The 13,706-nt window shown below is 38.3% G+C and overlaps 1 protein-coding gene across 28 annotated transcripts in view; it reads right to left on the reverse strand.

The window, feature by feature from the left end:
* The window catches only part of DLGAP2 (DLG associated protein 2), a 465,415-nt gene that overhangs the window by 272,083 nt on the left and 179,626 nt on the right, over window positions 1-13,706 (reverse strand). The window lies entirely within an intron of this gene.

The raw sequence follows: 13,706 nt of genomic DNA on the forward strand, positions 1-13,706 counted from the left end.
GGTTGAGGACCCAGAAAATTAGCTTCACAGTCCTATTTGCCAAGAAATTACACTATTCTGAAAGAGTAATCTTATTAAATTTGCTTAATCTGTCATTATAAAGCTAAAACAATACAGCTACAAATCAGCTGAGACCACATTAATATATTAGGTAGTAGTGGCGGCGGAACAAAGTACACGTTTATGTAACAGGAATCCTGATATTGAAGGTTCATTCAGAGCTTATAGAAAGGTCATTAAATTATACCAGGCTCATAGGAAAATTGATAGGTGCTACTGTATACATTTAGTATCATCTACCTCCAATTCCTGCCAGTTGCCAGAGCAATACTGGACCCCCAAAAACCTATCAATTTAAAATATTCCAGCTCTGAGACCATATACTCATTTCCCCCTTGTCTGAAGCAAAGCAGATGTATAGTGATCTTCCCTTCATGCTCATGCCACCCCAAGTGAAAAGGTGGCAGCTGATATGCCTGTAGGCAACAGCGCAGGCAAGATTCTGCTACCCAGTACACACAAAATATGAGGAAGGTGGTAAGAAGGTATACTAAGCTTAAGTACAGAGTGAAAGAGGATTGCAAAGACTTTAACAGCAGCCACCACTGACTCTCAGGCTGCAGAGGACGTGCTACAACCAGCCTGGAGAAGAAAAGGCTTTGAGGAGACCTTAATAGTGGCCTCCTAGTCTCTGAAGGGGCCCTACAGGAAGGCTGGGGAGGGACTATTGACAAGGTCTTCTAGTGACAGGACAAGGGGTAACGGGCTTAAACTTGAAGAAGGGAGATTTGAACTCCACATTAAGTTTGTTCCAGTGAGGCTGGTGAGACACTGGCACAGGTTGCCCAGGGAAGTTGTGGATGGTCCCTCCCAGGAGATGTTCAAGGTCAGGTTGGATGAGGCCTTGAGCAACCTGTTCTAGTGGGAGATGCCCCTGCCTATTGCAGGGGATTGGAACTGGATGAGCTTTGAGGTCCCTTCCAACCTAAACCATTCTCTGAGTCTTTGGTGCAAGGCAGCATACCAAACCTATCATGCCAGACAAATGCTTCTAACAGCTGTATGTATTTTCCTTTCTGGAAATGAATTTTTCTGCCACTCTCTCACTTTCATTCCTCCCCCATATGACACAATCTTAAGGTCCAAAATGCACAAATGAACCAGTGACAGGCTTGACATTCAGTATCTGGCAATTCTCACCAAGATAACAAATGGCACTTCATGTTACTGGGAAGTGAACATTCCTCAGAGGATCCCAGCATATGTCTCACAAACCATACTTGAAACAGATTAGTGTTGCTGCTGTACAGAAAGCTAGCTTAGATAAGTCAGGTCTCAGTAATTTCCATACAAAGGAATATTTTTGTCAAAAAACAAGTCAGACAACAGAAACAACAGCAGCAAAAAGCCCAGTCTACACAACACCTCCTTGCAAGCTTAATCAATATATTCCAGTCAATTTCCAAGTAAGAGAGAGTGGTTTACATGTAGAGTTTACAAAGGTATGTAGCATACAGTTTATGGTACAAGTGTTTCATGCAAATACATATAAACCTTGCCTCATAAAGGCTGCAATGAGTATTTTGACAATTTAGTCACAATATAACAGCTGATTTGTCTCCTAGCCTTTACCATACCAAAGGAAGTCAGCAGTCAAAAATGAGATAAAGGCAGCAGAAACGCATCTGTAAAGATACCAATTTTATTGTTTATGTTTGCAAAGCAATGGAGCTCATCTCTAAGGCACTCTGAGATAGTGAAGTAAAAAATGGTTAAACTTCAATATTAAAGAAGCCATTTTGTTTAAAATACATTATGACCTATCCACATCTTCTCCAAATATATAATATATAATTTTATATATATACACAATATATATATAGAATACAATATATATTACATATATATAAAATATATAATAGAATCTTGATTGTGCCAATTCATGTTTACAAACAGATAAAGCTGTTTTTAAAGTGTTAAGAGAAAAGCAACTGCAGTGATGGATGAGTAGGGATCCTGAGTGTAGTTTTCTTTAAGAGCTAAAAGAAAATTCTTTGAAGGTAAGTGGTGTCCCTTACTGCATCAAGTTTCTTGGATAGTACAGTTAGAATTTGATCTCATAATTCTAGCATTTCTGAACTGAGAGACACAACCAGTAAACAGTCTTTTGCAGCACTTAACATCAAGAGGGAAGAAATGCAGATGGCAAGGCTACCAAAGTCATCAGGTAAGACAGCAGGGCCAAAGGTATCATTTGTAACCACAGCAGCATCAAAACTTTGCAAATCAAAGCCCATGACTTCTACCTCCTTGCTTGGTTTACATAGAGTCACTTATGCTTTGTCTTACAGCATCAAGTAACCATGGACACTGAGTTTTCCACAACTAGAAACTGCTGATTTCCCCCCAAATTATCTATATTTATAACATGAATTGAATTTTATGTCAAATATGTTTGATTAGAGAAGAAAATTCTATTTGGCTAATTGCTTTTATCTTTGTGAACACAACACACTAGAGGACAGTTGAAAATTTCATCTGGAATCTGCACAATAACAGCTCTAAAGCTGTGATACACATGTACTACATTCTTTACTCAAATGAATGACACAAAGATTGCTTGTCATAAGTGAAGTCAGTGAACATTATATGGAAAAGACATCAGAACAAAGGAGATAATTTGCAGATGATGTTAGCACTGCAAGAATAAGAGTGATATTTTATCTGTGCCGAGTCAGAACAATAGAAATAATTTGCAGATAAAGTTTGAAAGAAAAGCAAGAGAAAAAAAGAAGAGTATTTTTATCACAGTAAAAGTCTAAAGTTTGGGATGATTACTTTCCTGAAAGATTAGGATGATTCACTGTTGAAAAAGGATGCTAAAGAAATAATTCCTCTTCACCCAAAAATGTGCTGGATGAAAACCATGGAGTTTTGAACTACGTTGTTCCAAAAGCAGGGCTAGAGGAACGTGTCTTTTGTTGTTTTGGGGTGGGGGTGTGTGGGTGTCTGTATTTTGCTTTATTTCCAGTTATGTCTCCTTACACACCTATTACTGTATTCTAGGCTCTCCTTGTGCATCAAGTCATTTACATGGCAATTCCAGTTTCTGTCCATTTTTCTTTTTCCAGTATTTCCCTAAACTCATCCCAGTCTTCTTCCCAAGCACGTGAATAGATGCTGCCTGGCTGTGTGTCAGTACTGGCCCACAGGCACACATCTATCACTTATGCAGCTGACTTTGGAGCTGAGAGTGGTGTCCTTCTGTCAATATGACCTAACGTCCTGCCACGGATCGCACCGATCACAAACAAGCTACTCGAGAGGTATCTCTAGCAGCTCCAAGCAGATTACTTGCTTCATCTTATTTTGTCTTTCCTCGCTTGCCAAGCTTTTCCTTTTCACCACCCTCAGTCTTTCCCAATTAAAGGGTCCATTCTGTTTACCCTGTCCTCACTGGCTCTGGTTTTGCTAACTTCATACCCTTTTAAGGCAGTTCTGATACATTATCTAGTGTCTCACTGTCACTCATGTGGCCATCTTGCAGGTGTCACGAAAGGACAGAATGAGTCATCTACGTTACTTCCATTTGGCTATCTGTAGTCTCTCCTGCAGCTCCTCACATTTTGTCAGATAGGCAATAGCTCAGTATTATCCATTTACATGTATACCTTAACCTTTTAAGAGGAAAATTTGCACACAGCCAATTATAGATGCAGATTAAGCCTAAAACCTGAGAGCAACAGCACATTGCCTGCATAAAACACATCAGGTGAAAAAAAGGGGGGGAAAAAAAAAATCACATTCCCAAGAGAAAGTGAATCTCAAGAATATTCCCAAAAATCACAGAACTGGTAGTATCTGACAAGAAGGGGAAAGAGTTTTTAGCTGGTATATGAGGCAGTTGAATAAGATCTTATTATTACAATAGTCAGACTTAGTGGTTGCAAGAAGCCCACAGGTAAAGCCAAAACATATTCACACAACACAAAGCTAGAAATGAGACACTATAGTCAGGTTGCATGAAAATAAGAGCGAGAATAAAGGAACTGTATCTGAATCTTTTGGTAAATGCCAGATGTTAAGGGATAGTAAAACACAAAAAGCAAAGGCACCTATACACATCACAGGTACCAGAGAGACAGGGAAAGAAAGATGGTTTTCAGCAAGCACAAGCAAGGAGATGTTGAATTGCCTATCTGGAACACTTTCTCTTAATTTCAGGAGGAACTAATAACCTACAGAATGTCTCTGGGTGGATCTAGAAAGAAGGGGACTTTTTTTTTTTTTTAGGATACATAATTCATAAGATCTTTAATGCAGAAGTTTCAAGAGATGGAAAAAGCTACTGAGGAAAAGCTATTGTAGGTTTGCCTTTAACTTACAGGAGAATCAACTGGCAGAGCAGAGCCAATCTGAGGTCTTGAAAAAATGATGAAATTTACTACACAAAAAAAAAAGATTTTTTAGTTCTTGATCCAAGTTAAAAAAACAGATTAAAAGAGGGGAAAAAAAGCCACAGCAAGATGTCTCAAGAACACAATCTAAAGGATAAACGAGCAGGTAAGAGTCACTACCTACTGAAAGAAATTCCTGAATACACAAAAAGCAAGCTCCTTTTGAAGTGTAGGTAGGAAAAACACAGAGACCATTCTAACTGCATCAGTAGTTTTCTAATGGCCTGAAAACAGATAAAGTATAATCACAGAAGTGGAAACAAGAGCACATGGTTAACAATAAGAATAAGGGATAGCTCACATGCCCCTTATGGATAAAACCCAAAAGGCTGAGGTGCAAAATGTGGTTCAATTAGCTAGAGATATAAAAGGCAATGAGAAAAAAAGAGGTCTATTAAAAAAGCAACTGTAAGAAGACAAAAGAAAGGAAGAGATTGCTACTTAATTGGACAGAAGATTAAAAACTATGACTGGTACACAGGGATGGCTAAAGCATTCAGTACTTCACTTAAGTTTCCATACATGGAAAAATACATTTTAAACTATAGATCACCAAAAGAATCCAAAGAGTATTTAGAAAAGGCAGACTTATCAGGCTACAGAGAATGAATCACTGTAGCAAACCTCCCTAGCTAGTCAAAGCAGTTCCAACTCAGATCATCTTCAAAAACACAAGGCACAAGTAGCAGAATAGCAAACACTTCTATCTATTGGGAAAGAGAAAGACTGAGGGAATTAGAAATGCACTAAACTAGCTCTGAAACTAAAAATATTGCAGAATAAACTATCAGAACAAACAAAACACAAAAAGACCCCACACCAAACAAGCTATAAAAAGGATGAAAGTCTATAAGAATTTGCCCAAGCCCATGCAACTGCCTGCTGATCAGCAATATAAGAATGACTTTAATATAGTTGGTGATATTGCTGCAAACTTTAATAAACAATCTTCATAACCAGGATATGACCACTATTACATAGAAACACAGCTGTGGAAAAATAACCCTAACCATTTCTGCCACTGTCAACTCTTAGTTGTCCAACTTGGAAAATCTTCAATACACTTCCAAATATGGAACTAGAATATATTTCCAATAACGATTTACATGAGGAATGCAGAGGAAATGCATTCATATCACTGTAGGGATAAAAAACACTTGCCAAACACCATCTGAATTCAAAATGATCTTGACAAAGCTGAGCATGCTCAGAATTCAGGATATGAAATTCAACAGAGAGCAGGCAAACCACTGATACTGGGAAGGAGCCATCACAGGCCCTAACAGAAAAAAGAGAGTATGCAGCTAGACAAGAGCTAGCTGACAGAAACCTAGATGTCAACAAAGGAAACAGCAATCCAGGGGTTAACGACCTCAAAATGAAAAAAAGATCCATAGAACAGGCAAAAAAAAAAAAAAAAAAGAGACAAACAGCACTGCTGGAACAACGTATGCACCAAGTCTATTTGGCAAAGAAACTAGACGTTACTTTATTGTCCTGCTCTGTTTATCCTTTGAATGGTTACCAACATTTGTATACACTAGAGACAATAAGCAGAGGCTTTTTATCTCCCCAGGCCTCCTGCAGCTCTTTATGAAAAGGCCTATTCTAACTGTTTCTATGTTTCCTCCTCTCACTGTAATAAAACAAACACCATGCTTCCTCATCTGCACAACATATGAAACCATCGATGATTCACTTCAAGATAAAAAGTTGAGGTATAGACTGAGGTATGTGTGAATGCTGCAGACTTCTCTCTTACAAGTTAGATCTTGACAAAGCCAACTTCAGCTGCAGTCAACAGCAGCCTTCCAGAGTTTTGTCAGGGTAACTGCTCAGTACAAGTACAACAAAGTCTACATTCTAGAAGGGGTCTTTCAGAGTTAAAGCACAGGATGATAATAGGTGTCTTGAGAGAACAGGCTTGTAGGTGCAACACTGAGGATCCAAGGGAGAAAGCACTTACTGCAAGAGGTCAGTTCCTGGCCACTACAGGAGCGCAGATTGGCTATCTCAGCAGAATCACTTTCAGATCACAAGAAAGAAAAAAATAAAATACACTAGAGATATAGAAGTGGCTACGTATAAAGATCAGCCAAAGGAGAAAACAAGCAGATGTATAAAATCGCAGTCCCTGCAGGAGTGTGCACAAAGGTAAAACAGGGAGAGTGCTGCTCCAGCAGGATCTGCCCTGCCTAAGAATGCTCTCTTCAATCAATGCCCAACACACTCCTTCAGCAGGAGGGAATGAGAACCCTTTGGTTTGCTTGTCATCATGTCTTGTCTCTGCAATTCAGAAATAGTATGTAAAGTGCTATCTGTTACTACATACCTGTGTGAGCTAAAACTACAACATTAGAGTGGCATGTGTGCGTCGTTCACCAGCTCTCTTCTGTATGGCCAGTGAGTGATACAGCACCGAATTAGAACAAACTCAGATGCATAAAGCCTGGCACATTTAGACCTGGGCTTGAGAAGTTTTACACTAAAAAAAAAAATTAAATCTCATTTTTAAACAGCTTTTAGATCCCCTGTAGCATAATTAGTGCTGATAACTGTTATTCAGTTACCCTAACATCCTTCCTGCAACTGCCTAAGTTCCAAGATGCACATTCAGGTCCATATCTGAGGTGATAGTCAAGTGCAGCAATGGAAGAACAATATTCCATGGGCTGAAGTCACTAAGTAAAATATCAAGAAGCTTCCACTCAAACTGGTAAGAGTCATGGAGGAGATACAGTTCTAGCTATGGACAAATTCTGTTTCAGACTGCACTAGGACTGAATCTGTTTGCTGTCCAGTAAGGAAAAGTTAAATTTGTAGATTGGTACAGAAGTTTCAAATGAGTCCTTGAATGACTAAGGCTAAATAAAATGTTCTTTTCTTTAAGTTGCCTTCGCTGCAAGGTTTAGGCTTTATGTACATACAAGAGAGAATGGTAGAACCCTGCAATTAGAAGACTACACAAACCAGGCAAATTTTAGGCCTGCATGTGTAGGAGTAACCCAGCCTATTTACCTAGTTGTGTCTTCTTTGAAACAGGTGAGCAAAAGGAACAGAGAGGAATGGGTGGAGATTGAAGCCTTTTTCCAGACTTCTTGGCTAGAACAGCTGCACCACTGCAGAGATACTAATTTCCAGAAGTAAATTACTATTCCCTCAGAGCAAGGAAGAAGCAGAAGAGAAAATGTGATTCAGAGGAAAATCTGAGTCACCATATTTCCCCAGGCTGGCATTACAATGATCTAGTTCACAGACCACCTCTTGCTCAAGGCTATGCCAATAGGCACAATCTTTCCCTAAATAAAGAACAGGACAGATGTGTCAGCAACTTAAAGCTTACTTATGGAAACTGTATGTGCTGCTGTTTAAGGTTGAAGGAAAGATCAAGAATCTAGGAAGCTACGAGATAGAGCATTCTCCATGTTCTCACACTGAAATATCCCTGTGTCACATGCTTTGTGTCTTTTCATAGCACAGAAAGTCCCCTCTGTAGAATAAAAACCCAGATGGATCATTTTAAAATGATTAGGCATCACTGTTTAAATGTAGACACCATGAATCACTCTGCAACAGCTGCCAGTGATTTGCCTTGGAAATAAAAGCAATCATCTACCAAGTTTAAAGAGCTACTTTATAGGAAAGAGACGGGAAGCATGTGTTCAATGAAAAAAGCAGCAAAAAAATCGAGAGAAAGGAAGCAATTGAGAAGTTTTGACAAAATAGTCTGTAATGGTTATAGTCTATAATCCCTTAAGCTGCATGAACCTCTTAAGACATGGGGTCTAACCATCTTGGCTGACATCAGGGCCAGTCTTTAATATTGTGAAAAGTAAAAAAAAACCAGAACTTTTACTCTGTACATTGGTCAACATTAAATTACCACTGTCACAAAAACTACTGTGGAGTCAGCTATTTGCATTATGCATATCTAAAATCACTGCTATTTTGAGTTTCTATAATAGTATCTCTTCGCTTACATTCCTCTTCGAGGCTCAAAAGTAGACATGTCCAATAAGACTTGCCCAGAATGCATTTATGATAGTAACATTCTTTTAACTCACTAATAAGATTTCAGCACCAGGGACAGCTATCACCAATAAAGCAATGTTGCTGAGTAAGAAGGAAATATTTTCACCTTTTCTACTCCAGCCTAGAGTTGCCTTTGTCCAAGAGGCAGGAAAAGAGGTGTCTTCCAAAGCCACCTTCAGCAGAAGGGATTTTTCTATCACATCTCTTCTTTCTCAGGAACATAACCTAGTTATCAGGCTGGCAGAAAGGATGGAGTGGAAATAATGGTCCCACTGGAGTTGTCACATTGGAATGTAAAGAATAAAAAAAAACAACATAGGAGCATGTAGTTAAAACACATGAGCTAATATGAATCTGCATCTCTTGTAGGAGGAGATTCACTTGGGAACAGAAGTATCTCATTGTGTGTCCCTGCAGCCAACCTTGTTTATGTATACTGTCCTCTGACTAATAAAAATGCAAACACTGCTGTGGGATTTGGAGAATTCATTTTACCACAGCATGTTACAAGTAGGGAGGATAACATAGAGTCCACTGTCCAAGACAGTAAGTACAGCCTCACCATTTGTTACTTGTGTGAATCACTGTAGAAACAGTGGTACTTGCCATGTTACTTCGCTGAAATACTCTCATCTACTCCTACAGTCACAACAGGAACCATTCAGTTCATCTTTGTCCCAGGAAAAAGTAACTATCTGAAAACACCAACTTCCTAACAGGGCCAGCTATGAATTTTCTTCCTAAGCTTTGCTTCCAGCGTCTTTATTGATACATCTTACTTGAATCTTCTTGTGGACTCTTTGCTCTTGAGTAATCCTCCACTGTTTCTTTACCAAAACAATGGTAATTTTATAGGAGTGACATGGCAAGGCAATCATCCATCCCCTAGCTAGGAAGTGGATTTACTCATCGAATGGCAGAGGACATGGATCTCAGAACCTCAATTAAAAAAAATTGAGGTGCTTGTTGAGAAGCTGTAAAATACATGAGAATATTTCTCTCAGCATGCTCCCCTGGGAAAACATCTGGTCTGCTGGTTACTACATCCCATGGGAAAATTGAGCCAAATCTCTTCATTTTCCATGCAGCTAGAAGCAACTGACCGTAGTGCTCAATGATTTCAAGCCATACACCCCCGACTGTCCTCATGAAATTAATTTGAAACCACCTTTCACTTACAATACAAAAGTCACCTCTCTACTTCTTTAAACATCTATGTATAGGATCATCCCAGACCAGCCATGTGTTTTTCATGCACAATCTTTCTCACACTCACAGATAAGTAACACTCTGTGAGGCAAGAGATAAAAGTTCCCCCAATCACAAATAACTGTGCCATGACTGTATTTATCTGACCTTTCTGATGAAAAGGAATCATGTACATTTTGAGATCCTGCCACCAACATTTAATCTCAAAATGTCTGATGCCATTAAGAATGTGGCATTTTTCTATGACTATATATTTTTGTGGGCATTTTTATTATCTATGAATGTGATGTTTAATGTAAAAGGGGGAAAAGGAGAGGAGCAATGCATTCTGCAAGGCTAATGGACAGCTAAACATAATTCATTCAGCGAGACAGGCAGTACATAGAATGAGAAGTTAAATCATGTAGCTCTGACCTTGGACTGTGCACCTTTTCTAAGGTGGTCTAACTGGATTTTGGATTTCTTTTGGACAGGGGTCCATTTTTATTGTTCAACAAACAGTATAGAGAGAGATTCAACAGTGAGTACAGAGTGTAATTGTTATAATCAAATGTAGATGACTGCATTGAACTACATGTAAGCTAGTTGCCTCACAGTGAGATCAAAATGGTCACTTAAAGGGCAGGATTCATCACATCTGATGCTCAGAGCTAAAAAAAGGCAGACCTAAAAACACTGTTCCTCAACAATCATTACAAAAGAAGGCAGAAGTTCAATATACAGATATCTCTATTATACCAGCATTAAGTGAAATGAATTCTACCCAGAGGGGCTGGGAAATTCTAGTCTTCATAGCTAGCTCCAGGCATCTAGCTTAAATTCCAGGCAGGGATTTAATTTTAGAACTGGGTGATGAGAAACATACCAGATAATAACAAGGCTTATCTCCTACCTTCTCTAAAAATGTACAGTTTGTCTCTTAGTTGAAATATACTTCAAAATGAGCAGACTAGAAATCATTTATGGGGATCCTCTCAGGAACTTCTTCATTTGAAAAGAATAAAAATCCCCAATCAGCAAGAACAATTTTATCATCTTGCAAAATCATCTTCAGTAGAATTCAAAGAAAGTCTGTGAAGCTCTATATTGCTACTCTTTTTTCTTTCAATTAAATATTTTTTAAAACAGCAGACAGTGCTATTTTGTCCATTTTCTGTCTTAGAGCCTCACTGTCAACTGCCGTCTCGTTTGGCATCTGGCTAAACTTACTTGTGCTGGCAACATGTAGTGTTTCTAGGCAAGTGGATGCAGTCACAGCATCAGGTCTGCACTGTTTGGGAATAGGACAATACACCTTTATACAGACTCATGGTTTTCCAGCACTGCTTGCTTGGAGTAGCTGAATAGCTAGCAAGCACAGGTGTCCAGCTGTGACCCTGAGTGGTGGAGGTTTTGTAGCAAAAGCACAATGAGTTAGAAATGCAGAAGCCATAGTTTTTAAACAACAAATACTAAATAAGCAACAAAACTATGAAAAATGAAGCATCCAGAATGTAAGATGTTATTCATCTGTCAAAAGCATAGAAGAAGCTTCTTATTCATCCTTTTCTTCTAAGGAAGAAATGTTATGTTATCCACAAGGTATAAAGTGCAGTATTTGTTCTAGCTCAACAACAACAGAAAAAAAAAGCTTTGAAAATTTAATGATTCAAAGGCAACTTTGCGTAAATTAATCAAAATAACTTTAGCAGACTATTTTACACCCTATACATAATTATTTTAATTAAGCTTATTGGCTCCTGTCTTATCCAAGAAATAGGTACAATTATTTATGTGGTTTGGATAAGATGCTCAATTTCAGTGACCATTCTTCTTCTAATCAATATACCAGTACTAAAACAGCTATGAAACATCTGAGTCAGTGCTGAGAACCAGTGACAAAATGCTACCCAAGCTTCAAGTTGTTGCCAAGACACAGTGGTATTAGAAAGGGAGTAGGCTGAAGACAGGACTACTGAGTTGCTCTGCCACTGTTGTCACCACTTGTGCCTTCAGTCTCACCAGATAATGTTTTTACTCTCAGTTTTCTATTTTGAAGCCTTTGAGCTAATAATCAATAGGGTATTAGGTTGTTTGCAATAAAGACCACTGAGATGTAGAGACAGAAGGCTTTAGGAAAATGCAAGTATTTTTATAATACAGAAATATATGCACATGTCTAGAATACTTTAAGCCTCATATTTGTTTTATCTGCTAAAAGATCTATAATGATAGAAAATAACATATTCCACTGAAACAGGAGAAGACAATTGCTGCTACAAAAATCACCATCTTAGGGGCCAATTTGAAAGTGTCTTCAAAGGCTTAATCTACTGTAGTGAAGTTTAATAAGGAGAATTTGCTTTATTCTACCATTTTCCTTCCCCCCCCCCCCACTCTTCTGAAATTGTTGAGATCCACAATTAGTACAAATGAACCCAAATCCAGCCTTTTGTTACAGAGCAGTCCCATTTAGCCAGTGAGTTTATCAGAGAGACATCTACAACACTGCAAATTAAGGCAAGCAGCTTGCTTGGTTTCCAGAACCCACCAGTTCAAATCTTAAGTATTCTGACATTTCTTTTCTCTTGTACTGTACAATTTCTTCTTCACCATGCAGGCACTACATCTATTGTTCCACAGCTTGACAGAGAACTTCAGCAGAAGACAATTAAAATTGTACATTCCCTGCAAACAACCATTTGCAAATGCATTTGGTCATAGTTCTAAAGTTAATAATTTATTGTCTCCTTTGAATAATTATAAAAAGCTGAAAATTTTGCTACAAACACCTGTGTTAAGATCTCAAGAAAACTTTTGGATGTGTTATATAAAAGCATTTAAGAGAGCTCTGTGAAGGAAAAGCTGCCTTCAGCAAAGAAATTCATCAATATTCACCCTTTTGAGACATTTGACTATGAGACAACTGACCTTGAAATAGGTCCTGTCTCTTCAGTTTAGAATGCATAACAAGTCATGGTCAATTAATACACAACAGAGCCTATTATCATGGAGATTATTGCCTGATCTGGGAAAACACACTCAAGGGCATTACAGCCTAATTTAGCTTCACAATCAAATTGATAACTTCAGCACCTCAAGTAGGCAGAAACCACAGCAATGAGCACACACACAGATCTCTAATAAACACTGACACTCTATAATGATGATTAAAGAGGAGTTGTAAAACTTTAATAAAATAAATAGTAGAACAGTAAATGTCATTTTATAACCTTACTGATACATAATACACTCCAGAACCTGTCCTTTCTGACAGTTCTCAACCGAAAGCAGCCACTCAAGACTAAGAACTCAACTTTGAACCTTCCCAGGACAGGAACAAGGAGACACTGCCCATCCCCCCTTCAGAAACAAACAATAAAATTATCAGCTGGCTAGTTCCTCACTGACACAGGCCAACAGGGCACTGCACAGCTCAGATCAGGTGACTGTTGCACTCGTAGAGCTCTCCAGACCTCTACACTAAGCAAGCAGGATGCTCTCTTACCCACGGTATCCTGAGATCAGCTTAGATCAAATCAAAGACCACAGGGTAGAGAGGATGAATTAAAAATAGGCATAACATTTGAGGCTTTTTCTTATGATTTAGAGCATTGTTTTTTATGGTTATACTTTTTTCTTGTGGAGGTCTTGAGGAAAAAAAGAAAAACAAAAATCAACCAAACACTGCTCATTAATTTCCATTGCAATTTGTGTGGATGGTTTTTCAATCCAAAGGTGACTCCCTCCCTCAAAACAAAAATCCAGATTAAAAATCTGGGCCACAAATTACTTTTTTTTTTTTTTGTAAATTAGAGTTTTATACAAGTTCTGAAGTAACTGAAAATAAATAAATAAAAAGAAATTTTGTAGTTGCAGTATTTGGAGAATTTAATCTCAGGATTTTAAGAGTTCTCTGAAAAGTATTTACTAATTAACCTTCACTTTACTATGCACAGCCAAATCGCAGTAACCTTCCTTTTAGCTCAGACAGAAAATAAGAGGAAAATAAAAGGAAAGGAATGATGT

The sequence above is a fragment of the Pogoniulus pusillus genome, chromosome 7, assembly GCF_015220805.1.
Source record: "Pogoniulus pusillus isolate bPogPus1 chromosome 7, bPogPus1.pri, whole genome shotgun sequence".
Taxonomy (NCBI): Eukaryota; Metazoa; Chordata; class Aves; order Piciformes; family Lybiidae; genus Pogoniulus; species Pogoniulus pusillus.